This window comes from Micromys minutus, assembly GCF_963924665.1.
Source record: "Micromys minutus genome assembly, chromosome: 23".
In the NCBI taxonomy this organism is placed as follows: domain Eukaryota; kingdom Metazoa; phylum Chordata; class Mammalia; order Rodentia; family Muridae; genus Micromys; species Micromys minutus.
This window is the reverse complement of record NC_137958.1, coordinates 22,327,298-22,349,739: the sequence shown is the minus strand read 5'-3', so window position 1 is coordinate 22,349,739 and position 22,442 is coordinate 22,327,298. Positions and strand designations below refer to the sequence as shown.

General features: G+C 40.8%; 1 pseudogene across 1 annotated transcript in view; it reads right to left on the bottom strand.

Moving 5' to 3' along the window:
* Positions 1 to 391: 391 nt before the first annotated feature.
* Positions 392 to 22,442, bottom strand: part of LOC308435648 (splicing factor 3A subunit 2-like) — a 42,405-nt pseudogene continuing 20,354 nt past the window's right edge. Inside the window, exon 2 of the transcript in view lies at positions 392 to 1,571. The product of the transcript in view is annotated as a splicing factor 3A subunit 2-like (transcript). The remainder of the gene's footprint in view (positions 1,572 to 22,442) is intronic.

Here is a 22,442-nt window from a genome sequence, read left to right as displayed (position 1 = left end):
GGTGGAGTAGAATAATTCCAACAGAGATTCTGTGCCTTTCTTTAAAAAAAAAAAAAAAAAACATTATTTATTTTACTTTTTGTATAGGAGTACACTGTAGCTGTCTTCAGACACACAAGAAGAGGGCATTGGATCCCATTACAGATGGTTGTGAGCCACCATGTGTTTTCTGGGAATTGAACTTAGGAGCTCTGGAAGAACAGTCAGTGCTTTTATTTTTTTTAAATTGGATATATTGAAATATATATATATATATATATATATATATATTTCATTTTATTACATGGGGGAGGCTGTTTAGTTGGCTCAAGACAGAACAAAATAGAAAACCTTCCAAGGACTGGCCATGGGAAAAGACCACATAGACCACAGAGGCTGGTGGGGAGACTGCTCAGTTGCCAGGGGGAAAGGGAGGCATGTTCTCAGGGCCATCTGAGAAAAGTGGGGGCCTTAACATTGGTGGTATAGGAGTAAGGTGCACCCCAGGATTTGAGGGGTGAACTGCTGGAGACTGAAGTTCAACTCCAGCTGATAGAGGAGGCTGGACCCCTAGGGCTGGCAGGTGTACACCTGGAGCAGGTAGGTTGCACTCCAGGGGCTGGGGGATAGACCCCGGGAGCTGGGGGATAAACCCCAGATGTTGGTGGATGGACCACTGGTGCTGGAAGGTGTACCCCAGGAGCTAGGGGTGGACTCCAGATGTCGGTGGGTGTACTACTGAGGCTGGCGGGGTGCACCCCAGGAGCTGGTGGGGGCATCTGGGGAGGTCCAGGGGGCCCAGAAGGAGCATAGGAAGAAGAGACAGGCCACCAGGGGGAAGTGGAGGCAAGGCATCAGGGAGTGGTGGGCGAGGAGGCAGTTCATTCATGAGTAGGGTTGGGGGCCTGCTTGACGCCTGGGGGTCATGCTTGGAGGCTGGGAGGGGTCGGGGGCTTCTCTATCTTAAAGTGGAACAGAAGAAAAAAATCCTGCTTGGTCTCCCGGTTTCAGCGGGTCCAAAACTTGCCCTCAGCCTTGTCAATCTCCCGGCTCGGCACATCGAAGGCAATGGTCTCATAGCGGCCATGAGAAGGTACTGCCAGTGACGGTCTAGGGCTCGATCCTGCGTTCATAAGCAGGCATGATACCCTCTGCAACCTCAGGGTAGTCAATCTAGAACAGCAGGCTCTGCTGGCCCATCTCTGTGTCCCTCTGCTTGGTCACTTTGTAGCCAGGGCGTCCAATCTTCACAAACTTCTTCACCTCCACTTTGACCTTCTCCGGTGCAGCCTGCGCAGGGGCTTCTTTGGCCTCCTTGGCAGCTCTCTGGGCCAAGTTAGTCTGATGTTTCTTCCCTTGGGTACGGGCCAGGTAGCTCCCTTCATTGTTATGCAGAGGCAGGCAGAGTTTGCATTCAGAGGATCCCAAGTGGTTCTTCATTAAGATGGGTCCTTGTTGATGACAATGGTTTCCAGGGACAGTTGTGGCAGGCACTCTCTCCAGTCAGGTGGTTCTCAGAGGAGGAGGTTGCTCCACCACTCCCAGTTTTGCCTCCTGGTTCTTGCTGAAAGTCCTTGATGTAGGCCCGGGTGCTTTAGGGGGACAAGAAGAAACTTTCAAGCCCCACAGACTGGGCAGCTGCCACCCACAAACCGTGTAGCTCCTCACCAACACCAAGGCCTCGCTACCCTGGCTTAACCTCCATGAAGACCGCGATTTCTATTGGATATTTTCTTACATTTCAAAAAAATATGGAACGCTTCACGAATTAGCATTCCATCCTTGCACGGGGGCCACGCCAATCTTCCCTGTATCGTTCTAATTTTAGTTATATGTGCTGCCGAAGCGAGCACCAGTCAGCACCAGTCAGTGCTCTTAATTGCTGAGCCATCTCTCCAGCTCAAATGTGTAGCCCAGGCTGGTCTTGAACTCGTGATCCTCCTGCCTCTGCCTCCTTCAGCAAATCCTACCGGCGTGCGCCACCACAGCTGGCTCTGTGCCTTTCAAACCTTAAAAATCTAATGTCTACTCTGTACAGATAAGGTTTAACTGTTACATTAAGAACGGAGAAATACTGCAGGCAGAACTTGAGTCTTTACGATCGTTCTTCATTTTTGCTAGTTTAAATTCTAATATATTATGTTTGCCTGTCTGTTGCTTACTTTTAGATTTGGTTAGCTTACCATTATTCTGTTTTTGAGAGATGGCTGTGAAATTCACTGGGAAGAAGATTGGAGTCGATTGTCTCCTATAGAAGGTTGGCTCCTTGGCTTCCATGTTTTAAAGTGTATTCTGAGGATTTGATCGTCAATTACATTTTGCACATCACTGGTATGATGCAAAATTCATTCTGATGATTAATATGTAATCTTATGCTGTAAATCATTAACATTAATTATATAAAGGCTTCACTAGTATTTTAAAGTCTATGAATTTGTAAAATTTTAAAGTAACACACACTTGACGAAGACATACAAATGTCCCAATAAACAAATCGAAATGCTCCATGATACGGATCACCAGACTATATAAATAGAAACTATAAGTAATATTCTCTCTCTTAAACTGTTAAATGTGTATAACATACAACATACACACACACACACATACACACACACTATAAGGAGACATTCTCTTGTGCCTGTTATGGTAGTCATTATAAAAAACAAACAAACAAATTAGGAGATTTGGAGGAGCTTATGAAACAATTAGAACTCCGAATGAACACTGTTAGAAGAAGTATAAAATGGTAGAGATGATTTAGAAAACAGTGTGGGTGTTTCTTAAAAATTAAAGATGTAAAAGTATCACAGTCAAGCCGCAGCGTGCAGTCAAGCCTGTCCACCTGAGTCTGATCCCTAGGGTCCACATGGTAAAAGAACAGAACCAGCTTTCTGTAGTGGTCATCTGACCTCTGCATGCCTGCCCTGGAATTTGTACCCCGCCCCCAGTGAATGAATAAATAAATAAATGTGGTAAAAATATAACAATAATATGATCCAGCAATCTCATTCAAAAGAACTAAAATCAGGATTTGCAAGAGATCCTAATGCTGTCGAGTTCCTGCAGCGCTATCAGAAAAGCCAAGATTGTGATCAGCCTAAAACATAGAAGATGGATGGCTTTAAGGAAAGGAGAGTGATATGTGTGTGTGATGTAATATAACACAACCATTCTCTACCATGTCAAGACATAAATGATCCTAGAGCTTTTTATGCTGAGTGCAATATGCGTAAAGACAAATACTACACCGTTTCACTTAAATGAATTATTTAAAACGAAGCTGAACAATCAAAGAGGATTTTTGTTACCTGGTGGCAGGGTGGGGGGGGCAGAGAGGAAGGGAGAGAGGGAGGGAGGGAGAGAGAGAGAGAGAGAGAGAGAGAGAGAGAGAGAGAGAGAGAGAAGAGATTCAGTGGCATATATTTTCAGCCAAGGAAAATAAATATGTTCTAGAGATCAAGATTTACAACCCATGCCCTGAATTCAACTGCAGTGAATTGCACATCTAAAATACTGTGAAGTGGTAGACCTCATGTTCGCTGTTCTGGCCACAGCAGTTACTAGGAAGTAATGCAGCTGGACATGGCGTCCCTTGATCCCAGCACTCAGGACCGGCTGAGGCACGTAGATCTCTATGAATGTGAGGCCAGTCTGGCCCACATAACAAGTTCCAAGGGTACATAGAGAGAGCCAGTTCCCCCCCCCCCCAAAAAAAAGGCAATGTATAAAATTAGAAAAGAAAGGCTGGAGATAGGGCTCAGTTGGTAAGAGTACTTGCCATAAAAGCATGAGGGGGTCAAATTCAGTTCCCCAGTACTCACATACAACATCAGGCATGGTCACGTACCCACATACAACATCAAGCATGGGCATGTGTACCTGTAACCTCAGCACTGGAGAGCTGTTGGGGTTCGCTGGCTTCCAATGTAGCAAAAAATGGTGACCCTCTAGATTCAATAAGGGACCCTGTTGCAAGGGAAGAAGAAGGACATTCTCCCCTGGTCTCCACCTATACATGCAGACACACAGACATATAGACACACACACAAACAAAGAAGTGGAAAAATATTTTAAAAATAACAGAAAAAAAAAAAAAAAAAAACTCCTTAGACTCTCCTCTATGGGAAAAACCATCTCAAATAATACTGTTTCTTTTTCAGTAGTAATTTTAATTTTAAAATGCCAAATGAATAAAGCATTGATACATTCATTTTTTATTATTTCTAGAATAGCTTCAAATGTACTATTTGTAGAATATTTAGTCAATAAATAATTAGTTGTCGTCTGCCCTTTATTCATACGAAACATAAGGTTATTTTTTGTCTGAAAAATCAATAAACATATCTAGGGCAGGTTATTATTCCCTGAATTATTGAAGTTTTCCTGGAGATAAAATTGTTTTGAAGTGATTAATTCTTTTCATAATCCTGCAAGCTTGAATACTTACTACTTTGTTCTTTTCTTCACAGTTCATAGTTTCAAAACTTCCCAAGGAAGCAGAAACAACAACAACAGCAACCATTGTTACTATTATTATACAACGCTAAGATCATACTCTAAGATCATTATAACATACCAGCCATCCCAAGCCTCTTTTCTCTAGCCTCTTATCTATCGAATTCTACTGTCTTCTTGGAGTGGACTTTTCTCGTGGAATGGTTCCCTGGGGGAGATATTGATAGTTAAATCTCATTGTCACCTTGACTAGATTTATAATCACCTTGGACATACTCCTCTGGGTGTGTCTTTGAAGGTGCTTCCAGAAAGCTTTGACTGACACAGATTCACAGGTTCAGCTGGAAAGGATAACAGGCACTTGTTATGACCATAAAAAGCTTTTACTTTTTTTTTTGTAAGTTCTGAGGATTGAACTCAGGTCCTCATGCCTCGGTGATAAGCACTTTACCTAAACTGAGTCATCTTTACAGTCCCTGGTTCAACAGTATTTATTGGTGACCACTAGGTACCATGAAAGTAAAAGAAAAGAGAAATGGTTCCAACTATGGATATAGAAAATGGAATAAGGCAAGAAATGTTTTGGCCTCACTCTGCTTAAGTGCCTTTTGAGTTAGTGATTTAGAACTACCCTGTGGTGTATCTAGAACACAGCATGTTTTCTGGGTTCAAATTTTGTTTCCAGTTTCTAGGCATTGGGGCTCCCCCCCCTACATTTGGCATCTGAAATAACAGAATGAGATGACATGTGTTGTGGTTCAGGAATTGCCCCTTAAACCACTCAAACTCTGGTCTTATTAAGAAGAAATTGTTTATAAAATGCACACCCCAAGACTGATCAAACAGGGATGCAGTCTAGACATAGGAGCTAACCCTGAGTGTTCTCCAGGGCCAGTTTATAAAGGCAAAAACCACAGCAGGTACAGAAAGGGGTGCAGGGTGGTCAGCTCTTACTCAAACAATTTTGGCAGTTTAGACAGAACAGTTCTAATTTTTAATCTGATTGGTCCTAAGTGGAGCCTGTGGTTGTGAAGTTTCTTAAGAATGTGAAAGAAGTAAGGGATTCTCTACCTTCCACCCATGTGGAAACAATGGCCCACCCTGCCCAGGCCTAAGGGACTTTCTTGAGTAAACAATTCTCAGGAGGATTGTAAAATGTGCTGACTGATAGCCATCTGACCCTCTGGAGAGTCCCAGCTAAGGTCCTGACGCATAGGCTCACTAACCAATAGGTTTAAAGGTCAGTATGCTTAGCCAATGGATTTAAATTATAACCTTGCTGATGTAACCTGTATCCCTAAAAAGTATACAAACTGTTTGTAACAGCCTTTCAGGGTCAGCTTTCTTGTGGATGTAGGCCATCCCAGTGCACTGGACGAATAAACCTCTTCCTTTTGCGTTGATTCCGGATCTCTCGTCTCATTCATGGGAGCCTCAAATAGATAAGACTCAATTTGGGTCTTACAAATGATGAACCTCAGAACATAGCAGGAGGTGTGGTTGACCTGACTCAGCTCTGAGTTAAGCTGTTTTTCTGTGTCAGCAGCAATATAAAATGATTGGCAGGCATGGAACAAAATGGCCACAGCTATGCTAGGGGAGCAGGCCTCTACATATGCTAGGGGAACTTGCCTCAACAGCTTGAACAATGTGAACCCCAACCCTACTTCTAACAGTTCAAAACTTCTTCATAAACATAAAAAAGATGCTGCATATTAAGCAGAAGGGGGCAATCAAACATAGGACTAAGAGTCTTGGATCTGAGTAACGAGAAAGGTAAGGTATAAAATGGAAACAAATGACAGAACATGAAGATTGCCATCAAGAAGGACAGGGAGTTGGATATTTGAAGCTAAGATGCACCCATGAGTGAGAATACAAGCCATTTGTTCCTCTGTGCTAGTGTTATTTCATTCAGCATAGCCACCCCACCCCCACTCAGTTCCATCCATTTACCTTCAAATTCATTTTTCTTTATTGCTGAGTAAAATGCCATTGTTTATATACACCATATTTTCATTATCCATTCATCAGTTGATGGACATCTAGGTTGGTTCCATCATCTGCTTATGTAGAATGACAGTGGACAAGGATGAGCAAGGATCTCTGTAGCAGATATAAAGTCCTTTGATACACAAACAAATACACACACACACACACACACACACACACACACACACACACAGGTAGTGGAAGACATCTATTTCGAGCCTTTTGAGAAATCTCTCTACTGCTTTTCATAGTTTGGGCTCCCACCAACAGTGAATAAGGGCTCCCCTTTCTCCACATCCATGCCAGAATTTGTTTTCTTGGTGATAATTATTGTGATGAATCTGTGATAGAGCCTTAAAGCAGTTTTTATTTACAAGTCCCTGGTGAAAAAAAAATGATGCTAAATACTTTATTTTTTTAAGATTTATTTATTTATGTATTTATTATATAATTCAGACACACCAGAGGAGGGCATCAGATTTCATTACAGATGGTTGTGAGTCACCATGTGGTTGCTGGGATTTGAACTCAGGACCTTGGGAAGAGCAGTCAGTGCTCTTAACCAATGAGCCATCTCTCCAGCCCACTAAATACTTTAAATTGTGTTTATTATCCATTTGTATTTTTTCTTTTGAGACTTCTAAAATTCTGATCTATAGTCTATTTTGGTTGGCCTGTTGACTTGATATTTTGGTATTTTTAAATTTTTTGTGTATTCTAGTTATTAATCTTCTTTACCAGGAGTATAGTTGGCAAAGATTTCTCCAATTTTATAGGCTGCCTCTTCGTTTTATTGACTGTGGGTTTTTCTCCCCACTGTGTAGAGGACTTACTTTCATGATGCTCCATTTGTTAATTGTTGGCTTTATTTCCTGAGCAACTGTAATCCTGTTTAGAAAAATTCTTATTTATGCCTATGTGTTGCTATGAACTCCTTCCCTGGCTTTCTAGAAGGTTCATGACTTTTTTTTTTTTTAATGTTTGAAAGGACCTGAGTCATTATAGGTCATACCAAGATGAAGTATTCAGCACAAAGAAGATTTATTTGCCTCAGAAGCAGAAAGGGTGGGGGATAAGAGATAAGACAGGAGGACTAGAGAGAGGGAGAAAGAATGAGGGAGGGGAAGAGTTATTTGACCTGGAGTAAGACAAAGAACTGCCTCTGGAAAGAGGAGACAGAGGTGGCCTGCATAGAAGCAAATGTCTGTTTATAAAGGGGAAAAGTAGAGACCCAGTTAGGATGAGCTGGTTTGTTTTGATTGGACATGTTGATTAGGGTAGCCAAGAGGAAGGGTAGAACTACCCTTATTTAACTGGACTTCAATTTGTTGACAGATGGATCTTGGTGGTTGGTCACAGGAGAAGGGAGTGGTCAAATAATGGTGTAGACCTCCAGGCTAGCTTTAAGAACTAAATCTAACAGGTTAGCAGGGAGAGGGAATGAGGGAAGGCAAGACCTGCCAGCTAGTTTGTCATGCTTGGGCCTTTTAGAGCCCTCTGAGATCTTTGATCATTTGGAGTGAAATTCTGTGCATGATGAGAGAGGGGTCTAGTTTTATTTTTCTGTTGGTGGATACCCAGTTTTCTCAACACCATTTAAAGAAGAGGCTATCATTCCCTTCTTCGAGTGAGCAATTTTAAAAAAGGACCATCCTGCCAGTAGATCCAATGTGATTGAAATGAACTGAATGAATCCCAAGAAATCTACCCAGAAATAGAAAAACCAAAAGCCAAAAAAAAAAACCCCACAAAAACCAAAAATCCAAAAAACAAAACCCAAACATCCCCCCTCCGCCAAAATTAAAACTAAAAAAAAAAAAAAAAAAAAAAAACCTAAAATTGAAGTATGTAGTAATTGACTTTCCTGTGCTATACTTCTGTGCAAACTCTTCCTATAGAGCTTCGGTTTTCTCCCCTGGGAGGAATGCCCACACCTGCCCCAGGAATGCTGTGGGCCAGAGTTTCTTCTCCCCTTCCTCAGCTTAAGGGCATTATGCAAATGGCCGAAGTTTGCTCAGGAGCTATGCTCACTTGTTTTCTGAGCAGGTGTAGTGAGTGTAATAAATGCTCTGTCTACACTGCTCCCCTGTCCCTGCTTTGAACTCTGAACGATCCAAATCAAAGCTCCACAGAATGCTGGTGAATGGGCCCTAGAGCAGAATAGAGACCCCTGGTTCAGTCGAATCACAAATTTAACTTCAGGTCCTCGACACCAGTCATTGTTAAATTGAAATACATATAACAAAAAGATTCCCCCATTTCAGACAGGGTCTCACCGTGTAGTCCTGACTGGCCAGGAACTCTAAGTAAATATAGGACAACTCTAACTCACAGAGATCTCACATTCTAGGATTATGAGCATGCACCAGTGTGCCCGGGCAAGATTTATTTTACTTTTAATTATATGTACATACATATTTTCATGTGAGTTATGTTTATATGAATGTGCTGCCCCAGAGGCCAAAAGAGGGCATACGAGATCCCCTGGAGCTGGAGATATGGGTGGCTGTGAGCTACTGGATGTGGGTACAGGAAACTGAAGTCTGGACCTTTGTTTCCTCAACCTTCAGAACTTTCTCCATCCCTTCCTCACTCTTGCTCTTAAGTGATCCATCCCTGTGACCAAGAGTCAAAATGCAAAGAGTAGGGAACTAAAACAACAACGTAAAACAGATGACTTTTCTCACTTTTAAAACATCCATTATTTATTTGCTTCTTTGTTTGTTATTTGTAGTGTGTGTGTGTGTGTGTGTGTGTGTGTGTGTGTGTATGAATAAACATGTGTGTGGATGTGCCTCTGAGAGCATGAAGAGGACCTTGGTGTCCTTGGCGCTAGAATTACAGGCTGTTGAGAGACACCTGCCATGGTTACTGGGAACCAAAATTGGGTCCTGTGGAGGAAAGGCAGGTATCTTAAACCACTTAGCTGTGTTTCCAGCCCCTGTTTTAATTCTTAAACTGAATCAATGATGTTAGTGAATTGAGATCTTTCCCAGAGCTAGGCCTATTACCCTGCCTTAAGAGACGATGAAATGAAACCACTGAGGGACCCAGGACTGACTCAGGAACTAGAACAGAGGTGTAGGATTTTGGGCATCCTTCATGCTTCCTTTGTATTGCAATGCCAATATTAATCTGAATATTATAGCCTGTCAATAATTTGACCTTTATAAGTGCATGCAAAGTAAATAAAATATTACTAATTTGAATTCCTCCCATAATCCTTAATAAAGGTGAAATGGTGAAGTGTTACAATGTATCGATTTCCCCACTGCAGGAAATCAGTGGCGCTCCTTCACCCTGTCATACTTCCTCCTCTTCTTTCAATTTATACCTCAGTGATCTCTGAGAAAAGGACTAATGAAAGCTCCCAGAATGACCTTCAGGAAAGTAAAAATGTAATAAGGCGATTTTCAAATTTCCAGAGAAATATATTTCTTGCCTTCAGACTGTGAAGTGAACAGTATTGTTAAATGAGAAAAAAAAAATCTATGTAAGTGATACATGCATTTGGGTCTTGTGTGAACAGAACTTTATTAATATGCATTTTCTGTGGCTTGAGTTTTATTTAATGGCATGTCCTCGGGATTCATCTACAGTTGCTCTACATAGCTGTCCTTGATTTTTACTGTTGGGTGTGAAATACCATCATGTATATATACCGCAACTTCCTTTTCCTTTGTATTGTTGACAGACATTTGGGTTATTTCCAGGTTTTTGTTTATAATAAAAATTACTGTTGTCAGTACTTTTGGCAAGTATGAGAACATTTTGGAAAGAGGCATTTATTTCTAGGATCGTAATGACTAGGCCATCGTGAGAATATATCGGTTTTATTGTATAGCACCATACTGTGTTTTCCTGAGTGTTGTACTGATGTACATTTTCTTCGGAAGCTATGTCAAAGATTCCATTTGCTCCACAACCATATCTTGCATTTAACAGCTGTCCCATTTCAACTCTTGCCAATCTGATAGCTCACTTTCATTTGTAAGCCACTGAGTTCCTATATATTTAAGTCAACGATGTTTTCAGATTTTTCCTCCAGGACCTATTTTTTACTTGGCTTTTTTTTTAAATCATTGTCTAAATTTTTTTTTGACTTTAGTAATTTATTTATTTACTTTAATCCCTCCCGCCCCCATTCTCCGGGGAAGACAACCTGGGTACCACCCCACCCTAGGACTAACCAACAGGACTAACCACATCCTCTTCCATAGGCCCAACCAGGCAGGGAGATCCAATGGTGGACCACAGAGTCAGAGCCACTCCTGGGTGCAACAGTTGGCGTCCTGCACAAAGACCAAGCTGCACGTCTGTTCCAAATGTGTAGGGGACCTGCATGCTCTTTGGTTGGTGTTTCAGTTTCTCTGAGCCCCCATGGGCCCAGCTTAGCTGACCCTGTAGGTCTTCTTGTGGTGTGTTTGACCTCCATCTTGCTCAACTCTATTCTCCACTCTTCTACAAGACCCCTGGAGCTCGGCCTGAAGTTGGCTGTGGGTCTTCATCTGTTTCCATCTGCTGCTGGATGAAGCCTATATTAAACATATTTTGATAACTAATCACTTGACAGAAATTTTCTATAAAAATATTTCATTGACTTTTTGGCTTCTCTTTTAGCTTTTTAAAAATGACTCTGTGTACATATATTTTTCAGCTTTCTCTTTTATTGCATACAGATTCTTTTCTCACACAATGAATCCTGATTATAGTTTGCCCTCTCTGTGTATCACAAATATTAAATTTTAGGGCAAATCTATCACCCTTCTACTATATTTTGTTCTTATCATACACCAGTTAAGAGTCTCTTTGTCTTGAGATATTAAAGATAGCCTTTGCATTTTCTTCAAACATATTTTTATTTTTAGCCATTTGCTTATACTATTGAAAATATGTGTTTTATCTTGAGAGTACAATTTTAGTTTTTATATGGTTGCCCAATTAGAGTATTGTGAAGTCACATATCATAGATTTACTTTCATGGCTTATATAGCCAAAAGTCACGTCCCTGGGTCAGGCTCAGCTGTGCTCTTCTGTATGATTATAATTCACGTGGATCCATTGAACAGGGTATTTGAGATGGATAATCAGATTATTACAGGTTTTTAAAACTCTCAGAAATCATAATAGGGATAATTGAAGTGATAGCAAAAAATGTGAGAAACTGCATAGAACTCTCTTTTGTGAAAAACTGAATGCAGGAATCAGGTAAATCGCATATATAACTTCACTGATTTTAGGGAGGAAACATGTTTTGTTTGTTTGTTTTTGTTTTTCAAGACAGAATTTCTCGGTATAGCCCGTCTGCCCTGGAACTTACTCTGTAGACTAGGCTGGAACCAAACAAAGAAATTTGTCCACCTCTGCTTCCTGAGTGGGGGACTGTGCCATCATCATCGCCACCACCATCACCTCCACCTCCAACTTCTCCACCTCCTCCACCTCCATCAGCTGGCTGAGAAAAGGTTTTTCCAATAATGTTAGACCTCAGGACGGAGATTTTTTGAACCAATTGTGTGTATTTAGTAATTTAAATCTGTTGAAAGGGAGTTTTGAAAGGAGTTTGGTTGGTGTCCCTATTCGTAATCGCTTATAAGAATTATTTATATGGTCCAGATATTTTCTTCTAGAGGTTGTTAGACCTGAAAATTCCGAGAGAAAGACCAGTTCCACAACTGTTGAGCCAAATCTGAAGCAAGCTTTAATTAAATACTGGCCAGGATTATGGACTCTGGACAGGTCTATTCCTGGGCTCCTAGAAATTGGTAAGGATTTTGCAGAGGCTTAAAAAGGGCAATTGATTTGCCAACGGGTCCAATCAGGAGCAAGCATATATCCTGTTGTACTTGCTACCTATGTAGTTCCTGCCTCCATCCAATCAGGGGCAAGTTACCTCCTGATGTATTTCCTGTCTATGTATCTCTGGCTACGTGTGATCAAGTGCTCTTGGTGCAGCTGGGTTGAACAAACTTGTTTAGGGAACTGAAAACACAATAAACAACCTCCAGCATTTCAGGAAGTACCTGTCCTCGGGCAAGGGGCTTGCAGATTAGAAGCATTTTTGTTTCATGGATATCTTCAGCACAGTAATTAAAACATTGAAAGACCCCCGCTTAGCAACAGTAAATGCCATGTCTGTAAGGCTGTGCACACACGGGGCAGGCTAGGTCAGGGTCCCAGGTGGCCAAGCAAGATACCGGTGGGCAGCCAGCTAGCAATAGACAAAGAATGGGAGACACTCAGACAAGCCCAGCTTTCAGATAAGCTGCAGCCCCCGACTGGTACCAAGAGTTGTGTCCTTGGAGCCATATTTCTGCCACAGTCCCTGCCAAACAAGATGTCTGTAGTTGACCACCTGGACCTGGGTAAAGACACAATATTTTGCCATACATGCTGAGACAAGGACGAAAAACAGCACCCTGTCCCAGAGGAGGGGCCAAGGCCACCCTTTCCGAAGAACTTGAGGCTTGTCCCCAGTTCACCCTGGTTTCATTTAAACTAACCAATTAAAACCCTGTTGCTATGCTTCTGCTTCTGTACCTTGCTTCTGTCCCCCAAGCCCTATAAAAAGGGGACTGCCCCTTTGTCCGGCGCACAAGTCCTCTGAGAGACCGTGTGCCCACAGGTACCTGTGTAAATAAACCTCTTGCTACTTGCATCCGAAGTGAGTGGTCTCGCTGCTCCTTGGGAGGGGTCTCTTCAGACGGAAGATACCCTCCGGGGGTCTTTCAACATAACGTTGGCTCTCACAGGATTCTCCTTAAGAAACTTCTGTACCAGGAGGTCATAAGAGAATTTTCTTATGGCTAAGTATAGTTTTACTAGTTACTTAACTGGTTAGCCCAACTGAAATTAATGATTGTTGATGGTATTGTACGGGGATGTCGACAGCATCATCCCCCCTCACCCCTCCTTTTTTCCTCCTCCCATCTATCTCTCCTCTCAGCACTCTTACTGTAAGGGTGCGAAAAGGAAGACCCCAGACTCAAATAGCATGCCAAAGCAAAGAGCGTTTATTCTGCAGAACAACCAGCTTGCGGTGATCAGCCATTCGTACAAAATGGCGACCCTGGTGAGCTGGCAGGCTTCTTCTTAAGGGCATCTGGGGCAATTTTAGGGTTGGCTAGGTCAGCAGCAGTCGCAACAGTACATTTCTAATTGGTTGCTATATTCGTTTTGCCATTTTTTGGTTAGGCCTTTAGAAAAGTTCCAGGAACTGTCTCCTTCAGTTAGATGTCAGGGCCGTCCTGATTAATGGACCACCGTCTGTGGTTTTTCTGAGAAACCTTGCCTGCTTCCTTGGGAAACTGAAATTTAGGCCTAGTGACAGAATGGAGTAAATTTCAGTCAGACCTATCATTACTTTCTCTCGCTATCCTGGAACTCACACTGTAGACCAGGCTTAGCCTTGAATCCAGAGATCCACCTGCCTCTGCCTCCAAAGTCCTGCGATTAAAGGCGTGTGTCACCGCCACTAGGCTACTTTCTTTTTATTTTAAGATCACCTTAGTCTTTCCGGTATCCTTGCACTTTCCCTTTATATTTTCAACCATATTCGAATGTATAATGTTTATTCTTTGTTTTAAAATTACAATATCTGAAGTCGTAGTTCTGCTATCCGGGCTTTCTGGTAGTTTTCCCTGAGGTAATTTGCAGACGCTCTGAGTTTTGGCTGTAAGTAAATATATTTTGGAATTTTAACTGAGCTATGTTTTTGGATTTTAACTGAGGTATTTGAGACCCATATTGACAACTGATACTGCTGGTGAATATTTACTCACTTTTGCTTCTGTTCAACATGGGGCACAGGCAGTGGATGGTGAGGCAGGGGCATCACTCCTACAGAGAAACATAGAACTTCCTTCATCTGCTGTTTTGCCTTTGCTAGAATCAAGTTGTTCTACAGACTCATGTGAGGGCTGGCTTAATGATGTGAATTTTCCCTACCCAGTCCTGTGTTCTGGCATTTTCTTCACAGTCTTCTGTTTACTTCTAGGTCATGAACAACTTCAAAGCTCAGGCCTTTGGCACTGTTGACTTGTGATTTCTCTCATGATTTTTCCTACTGGTGAATGTAGAAGGTCTGATTTACCTTCATGGGCATCTGTCTGGACAGAAAAAGATAGATTCAAGCCCAATTTACCTCACTAGATTATTACTATCACGGAGTGAATAAACTTTCTCGAGGATGTATCAGTGGAATTTAAAATAACTGTACAATTTTAATTATTTTCAGTGTGACAGTTGGTCATGGTGTGAAGTGTGGGACCTGCCTGAAAAAATACAAGTTTTAAAGTCCTGAAAGGCTGATCGGGAGGTGATAAGGAAGAGAAAGGTTCTGGGTTTTAAAAAGACACATGTATTTCTTTAATAAATGTAAGAGTTAATGCCAGGTGGCACACATTTATATCCAAACACCCAGGAGGCAATAAGAGGAAGATCAAGACTTTAAGGCTGACCAGGGCACATAGGAGAGCCTGTTTCAAAACAAAACCAAAGCAAACAATCAGACAAAACACCCAAACCCTCAAAGGGTGGGGTGCAGCTGAACGGCAGAGCAATTTCTTAATGTGCAAAAGGCCTGGAGTTTGCTCCCAAGCACTGGGAGGGAGAAAGGGGAAGAGGGAGGGAGGGAGAGAGGAAGAAGGGGAAAGGGGGAGAAGGAGAGACAGCAATAGACAGACAGATGGACAGAACACAGGGAGAGACAGAGAGATAGACGGACGGAGAGGGAGAGAGGGAGAGACAGAGGCAGAGAGACGGAGACATGGGGGGCATCTAGGAAAGAATAGCGATGATGCTTTGTGAACAGAAGATTACACAGGTATGTGTTCATGTTGACTCTCATAGATTTACTGGGTACTGTTCTGCTATGCCACACTGTGCAAAAGACTAGGGAGTATGTTTAAGGACTTGAAGTTTCAAGACTTCCATGATCACTTAATAAAAGGGATAGAGGAGAATGCTTATGAATAACTGGAAAGAATCCAGATGGACAGCAGACAGGGAGAGACAGAGAGATAGATGGATAGAGAGGGAGAGAGAGACAGAGGCAGAGAGACAGAGACATGGGGGGGGCATCTGGATTCCCCCTTTTAAAAGAACAGAGCTGGCTCTTGGCCAAATAGCTCTGTCCATTTTATTTTATTTAGTATATTATGATGCCCATTGGACGGGGAATCCCTAAATTTTTTTTTTCTTTTTTACCATTCCCTATTTTATTATTGAAAGAAAACAAAAGCCATCAGATGCCAATCAGGATTGTGGTTTCAAAAGTCAAGCTCTATTTTATAAATTCCAAGGATCAGAGACAGCCAAAGAACCTTCATAGGGATCCTATAAGTGACTAATGTAATTTTTATTTTGGAGCGGACATGACAAATGAGAATTGTGTCTTTCTTCACGCTATTACCAGAACCTCATTAGGTGAACACGTGGGGAACTGATCCAGCTGAGACAGTCTCTGACAAAATGCATTAGCATTACAAATACCACCAGCTCTGAATGTATCTGAAGAAGCATTTTCCCTCTGAGGTATAGTAAGAATTACATTACCAGTACAGTTGGTAAGCTCTGTTGAATAATTCTATAGTGTAGCAAAGGAACGTGACCTTTTATATCTCCCAGAGGGACAATAGCGTTACAGATTATTTCAAAATAAAGCTAATAGGAAAAGGACAGTAGTAACACCTGTCTTACAGAGAAATATCTGAGGGAGATTTGCTATACAGTTAAAAGCATAACCTAAAATATTTAGAACAAAATATTTCCCGATTTTAGATTTAGACATATGGCTTCTATTTCTTTTTAATTAAATGCCTTAGCTTTTGGATTGTTGCTACATTGTGGAGAAAGAGAAATACAGTTTTGACAATTCTCAATTTTGCCCTGCTCTGAACTATAAATACAATTATCCCCAAGAATAATGATATTTTTCAGTTGTCAGGGTTTTCTATTTTTCACGTTTTACAAATGTGAGGCCTAAAGCAATGTGAAAGAACAGGAGCCAGATTCCAGGCTGTTAAGAGGTCTTTGTTTCTGAGAGTAATAACAAAAAAGTGTAACATTAAAATGGTCGAATTTTAGGTAAGGAGGTTGCATCCTCAATAAACTGAAATAAAGGTTATTATAATAAATGTCAAACACTGAAATCAAACACAACAGAAAACTGCTAAATGCACTGAATATATTATGGTATTTCAAAGCAACAACAGGCAATATGACAGATTTGTGGGCTTAAGGGATTATTATTCAGATGACAAATATTTATTATTGAAAAAGCTTGTGTATGACTCACAATAAAAGGTACTTAATTTACAGAGTTAGATAGTTTTAATATGATAACAGTAAAACCATAATGGTAAACTAAATAAGTAATGGAAACAAAACCCTACAGTTGGCTGAGTGTTCTTGCTGCAAAGGCTGATGGCATGAGCTTAAGCCCTGGAACCTGATAGTACTGAAGCAACTCCTCAAGCTGTTTTCTGACTTTTACAAACCCACAGTGTGTGCCATTTACATGTGTGTTAATGTAAATGCACAGACCCAATAAAATAAAATAATAAAAAACCCCTACAATCACAATATTGATTTAAAAGATGACCAACAAATTTGGATCATGAGCAAATATTGTAAAATAAACATACTTCCTGCTAAAATCAACAGAAAAAGATGCTTTAGGCCTGCCTACAAATTCAAAGGAACTTAAGATCTTGATATAACAACAGTAACAACCACAATTATATAACTATAGCATTATAGTATAACAGTCAATGTATATCTGACCTAGTGCCTTATTTTTCAAAAGTTAATCCTTAGAAGAAATGACCATCACTAGGACTTAAATAGATGTACTATTAAACATTATTTTACGGCCACTTGCTACCAGGAACAGCAAAGATCCAGGGACACAGGCCTGGCAAGACTGCTGTAAGTAGTCGGGGTGAACAGAGGGGTAGGCCTTGTGCCTCATTGGTGCGGCCCTCTGGTTGGTCCAGGGGAGCAGGAACAATGCCTTAGGGACTCGGTGTCCACCCAGAAGGCCCTTGCGTGTGGACCAAACCCTCAAGCCATTTGCTACCTGGAACAGTGGAGATCGAGGGGCACAGGCCTGGTGAGACTGTGCTGTGAGTGGCCAGAGTACAGAGAGGTCTGGGCTGAGCACAAGGAAAGCACAGACCCCCAATTGATTCAGGGGAACAGGAACCCTGGAACAGGGACTAGTTATCCACCCAAAAGCCATTGCAAGTGGACCAAATGCTCAGGCTATTTGCCACCAGGAACAGCGGAGATCCAGGGACACAGACCTGGCAAGACTGCTGTGAGTAACGAGGGCACAGAGAGGGCTAGGCCTAGTGTGTGGTAGGTGCGGACCTCCAGTTTGTCCAGGGGAGCAGGAACTCTGCCTTAGGGACTCGGTTTCCACCCGGAAGGCCTTTGTGTGCAGACCAAACGCTCAAGTCATTTACCACCAAAAATAGCCGAGATCCAGGGACACAGGCCAGGTACACAGGAGAGACGGGAACCAATCTCAGACAACAAGATGGCAGGAGGAAAGCGAAAGAATTTACCCAATAAACCAAGACAACCTGGCAACACCAGAACCTAGATCTTCCATCACAGCAAACAGCAGAACATCAAACACTCCAGAAAAAGAAGACTCAGACCCGATATCATACCTCAAGATGATGATAGAGATATTTAAAGAACTGGAGGAAAAGCATAAAGAAATAAAAGCTTTTAAAGAGGAAACAAGAAAAACACTCAAAGAAATCAAAGAACTAGAGGAAAACAGAACCAAAGAGATGAAGGAATGGAAGAAGGAATTTAAAATGGAAATGGAAACAATAAAGAAAACACTAAAAGAGACAACCCTAGAGGTAGAAAACCTAAAAAAGAAATCAGTAGTCACAGATGCAAGCATCTCCAACAGACTACAAGAGATGGAAGAGAGAATTTTGGGGGACGAAGAAAACATAGAAAACATAGACAAAACAGTCAGAGAAGATGCAAAAGCCTAAAAGCTCTTAACCCAAAATGTCCAGGTGATCCAGGACACAATGAGAAGACCAAACCTAAGGATAATAGGAATAGAGGAGGGCAAAGAATATCAACTAAGAGGCACAGTAAATATCTTCAACAAAATTGTAGAAGAAATCTTCCCTACCCTTAAGAATGAGATAACCCTGAGCATAAAAGAAGCCTACAGAACTCCAAATAGAGTGGACCAGAAAAGAAATTCCTCCCGACACATAATAGTCAAAACACCAAGTGCCCAAAGCAAAGAAAGAACACTAAAAGCAGTAAGGGAAAAAGGTCATGTAACATATAAAGGCAGACCAATCAGAATTACACTGGACTCCTCAACAGAGACTATGTAAGCTAGAAGATGCTGGACAAACATCATGGAGACCCTAAGAGAACACAAGTGTCAGCCCAAGTTGCTATACCCAGCAAAACTCTCAATCACCATAGATAGATAGACCAAGATATTCCAGGACAAAACTAAATTTACACAATATCTGACCACAAACCCAGCACTACAACTAATTATAGGTGGAAAACCCAATACAATGAGGGAAACTACATCCTAATAAAAACAAGAAAATACCTAAGCAAGGAACCCAAAAGATGAAAGACACATAGGCACAATTCTACCTCTAAATGCAAAATTAGCAGGAGACAGAAACCACTATTTCTTGATATCTGTTAACATAAACGGACTCAATTCCCCAGTAAAAAGATATAGGCTATCAGTCTGGATACATAAACAGAATCCAGTGTTTTGCTGCATACAAGAAACTCATCTCAGAGACAAAGACAGACACTATATCAGAGTAAAAGGTTGGGAAAAAAACTTCCAAGCAAACAGCCCTAAGAAACCAGCTGGAGTAGCCATTCTAATATTGAATAAAGTCGATTTTCGACCGAAAGTTATCAAAAAAGATAAGGAAGGACACTTTTTACTCATTACAGGGAAGAGTTGTCAGGAGAAACTCTCAATCCTTAACATATATGCTCCAAATACGAGAACACCCATATTCATAAAAGAAACCCTACTAAAGCTCAAAAAAATACATTGTACCTCACACAATAATAGTGGGAGACCTCAACACCCACTCTCAACAATGGACAGATCATGGAAACAGAAACTCAACAAGGATGCAGTGAAACTATGAATCAATTGGAATTACATCTATAGAACATTTCATCATAAAACAAAAGAATACACCTTCTTCTCAGCACCTCATGGCACCTTCTCCAAAATTGACCATAAAATGGGTCACAAAACAAGCCTCAATAGATATAAGAAGATTGAAATACTCCCAAGCATCCTATCAGATCACCATTGACTAAAGCTGGTCTTTAATAACAACAAAGACAATAAAAAGCCCATATACACATGGAAACTAAACAATAGCATAGTCAAAGAAGAAATAAAGAAAGAAATTAAGGATTTTCTAGAATTTAATGAAAATGAAAACTCAACATACCAAAAGCTATAGGATGCAATGAAAGCAGCACTGAGAGGAAAACTCATAGCTCTGAGTGCTTCCAAAAAGAATCTGGAGAGAGAATACACTAGCAACTTGACAGCATAGTTGAAAACTCTAGAACAAAAGGAAACAGATACACCAAAGAGGAGTAGATGGCAAGAAATAAACTCAGAGCAGAAATTGACCAAATAGAAACAAAAAGAACCATTCAAAGAATCAACAAAACCAAGACCTGGTTCTTTGAGAAAATTAACAAGATTGATAAGCCCTTAGACAGACTAACTAGAGGGCAAAGAGAGAGTATCCAAATTAACAAAATCAGAAAGGAAAGTGGAGACCTAACAAGTGAAACTGAGGTAATTCAAGAAATCATGAGATCCTACTACAAAAGCCTGGAATATCTGGAGGAAATGGATGAATTCCTAGACAGATACCAGATACTAAAGTTAAACCAGGACCAGGTAAACCATCTAAATAATTCCATAACACCTAAAGAAATAGAAGCAGTCATCAAAAGCCTCCCAACCAAAAACAGCCCAGGTTCAGATGGGTTCAGTGCAGAAATCTATCAGACATTTATTGATGACCTAATTCCAATACTCTCCAAACTATTCCACAAAATAGATTCAGATGGGACAATACCTAACTCATTTTTCAAGGCCACAGTAACCCACCTTCCTAAACCACACAAAGACTCTAGAAGGAAAAAGAACTTCAGACCAATCTCACTTATGAACATTGATGCAAAAACACTCAACAAAATCCTTGCAAACCGAATCCAAGAATATATCAAAATGATCATTCACCATGATCAAGTAGGCTTCATCCCTGGGATGCAGGGATGGTTTAATATAAATAAATCCTTCAACATAATCTACCATATAAACAAACTCAAAGAAAAAACCACATGGTCATCTCACTAGATGCTGAAAAAGCATTAGACAAAATTCAACACTCCTTTATGTTAAAAGTCTTGCAAAGAACAGGAATCCAGGGCCTATACCTAAAAACAATAAAATCAATATATAGCAAACCAATAGCCAACATCAAACTTAACAGTGAGAAACTTGAAGCAATCCCACTAAAATCAGGGAATAGACAAGGCTGCCCACTCTCCCCCTACCTATTCAACATAGTACTGGAAGTCCTGGCCAGAGCAATTAGAAAGCAAAAGGAAATCAAAGGGATACAAATTGAAAAGGAAGAAGTAAAAATATCACTCTTTGCAGATGACATGATAGTATATGTAAGTGACCCCAAAAATTTCACCAGAGAAATTTTACAGCTGATAAACAAGTTCAGCAAAGTGGCTGGATATAAAATTAACTCAAACAAATCAGTAGCTTTCCTCTACTCAAAGGACAAACATGGGTGAAAAGAAATTAGGGGAAAGATACCCTTCACAATAGTCACAAACAATAGGTAATATCTTGGTGTGACTCTAACTAAGCAAGTGAAGGACCTGTATGAAAAAGAACTTCAAATGTCTAAAGAAGGAAATCGAGGAAATCTCAGAAAATGGAAAGATCTCCCATGCTCATGGATTGGAACAATCAACACTGTAAAAATGGCCATCTTACCAAAAGCAATCTACAGATTCAATGCAATCCTCATCAAAATTCCAACCCAATTCTTCATAGAGTTGGAAAGAGCAATGTGCAATTTCATCTGGAATAACAAAAGACCTAGAATAGTGAAATTCATATTCAACAACAAGAAAACATCTGCGGGAATCACTATCTCTGACCTCAAGCTATATTACAAGCCAATCGTGCTGAAACCTCCATGGTACTGGTACAGAAATAGGCACATGGATCAATGGAATAGAATAGAAGATCTAGAAATGAACCCTCACATACATGGTCACTTGATTTTTGACAAAGGAGCTGTAAACATTCAATGGAAAAAGGACAGCCTATTCAACAAATGGTGCTGGTCCAACTGGCACTCAGCATGCAAAAGAATGAAAATAGACCCTTTCTTATCTCCTTGTACAAAGCTCAAGTGTAAGTGGATCAAAGATCTCCACATTAAACCAGATACACTGAAACTATTAGATGAGAAAGTAGGGAAAACCTTAGAACACATAGGCACAGGGGAAAATTTCCTGAACAATATCAATGGCTTGTTCTCTAAGGTCAAAGATTGACAAATGGGACTTAATGAGATTGCAAAGTTTCTGTAAGGCTAAGGACACTGTCAAGAAAACAAAATGGCAGCCAACAGATTGGGAAAAGATCTTTACCAACCCCACATTTGATAGAGGCCTAATATCCAAAGTATACAAAAATCTCAAGAAGTTAGACACAAAAGAATCAAACAATCCTATTAAAAGATGTGGTACAGAGCTAAACCAAAAGTTCTCAATTGGGGAATATCGAATGACTGAGAAGCATCTAAGCAAGTGCTCAACATCCTTAGCCATCAGGGAATTGCAAATCAGAACAACCCTGAGATTCCACCTCACACCAGTCAGAATGGCTAAGATCAAAAATTCAGATGACAGCAGATGTTGGC